The sequence below is a fragment of the Myotis lucifugus genome, unplaced genomic scaffold (genome assembly GCF_000147115.1).
Source record: "Myotis lucifugus unplaced genomic scaffold, Myoluc2.0 scaffold_1934, whole genome shotgun sequence".
NCBI classification, from domain to species: Eukaryota; Metazoa; Chordata; class Mammalia; order Chiroptera; family Vespertilionidae; genus Myotis; species Myotis lucifugus.
The window spans coordinates 23,275-24,312 of NW_005872982.1; positions in this window are offsets into that span (position 1 = coordinate 23,275).

Genomic DNA, 1,038 nt, shown 5'->3' on the forward strand with positions numbered 1-1,038 from the left:
TCCAGGATCGCCCCCACCCCTGTCATGCCCTCAGCACCTGTGGTGCCAAGGCTTTGGCTGGCTAGCCCCTGGAGGGCAGGGCAGAGCTCTCGACTCGGAGTTCGCACCCGGTTTCTGCCCTCACAGGCTGTGTGGCCACCGCTCTCGGAGCCTTCCCGCTTCCGCGGTGAGTGACACAACCTCTGCTGGTGGGCAAGGCTGCACCGAGGACTCAGCGGAGCCCCCACCAGGAACTCCATGCCGCCCCTCGCCCCCTCCCCCTCCGCCACCCGCCTGCCAGAGCCCACACTCCTCAGCTTCCAGGGCGTCCTGTCCCCAGGCCTCCCGGGGGCCACCCCGCCCGCTGACAGGCCCAGCCCTGAAGAGGATTGCCCGGCAGCTCCTGCCCCCACCCCCGCCCCCGGATATCCTTGCCCTGATTGTCGGCGCTGCCAGCTCCTGCTCTTTGCACAGATGTCCACACTCCGTGCCACCTGCTGCAGAGCTACCCTGAGCCTCTCACCTGCTGCCGTGTCCCCCCAAAGCCACTCTGCCCCGTGCTCTGCTGGCTCTGATTACCCTCAGAACTGGTCCCGAGTGCATTTGTTCCCTCGTTTATTGTCTCTCGCCCATAAGCCCCTAAGGGTGGGCACCCTTGTTCCCTGCCATGTCCTCGGGCCCAGGTGGCGTCTGGCTCAGGTGGTACGCAGGGAGCATGTGCGCTGGCAAAGGACGTAATTGGTAAAGAGTTGCCATCAGGTACCGTTTGTATGTTGTGCCGGGCCCGGGGCACCCGCCAGCCGGCCCCTCTCTTTGTCCCTGGTGGGCGCTGGCAGGCCGTGCCCTCTGCCTCTCGGCCGCCCGGGCTGGTGGCACTGACTGCAGGATTTGGGGCGTCTGTTAGGCTGAGTCTCTGTCTTGGGTCTGAGACCGGATGACACACCCTCCACTGTCCCTGTTCCAGGCATCACTCACTTCCCTGATAGGAAACCATGAACAGATGAGCCCGGCCGGCGTGGCTCGTGGTTGAGCATCGACCTATGAAGCAGGAGGTCACAG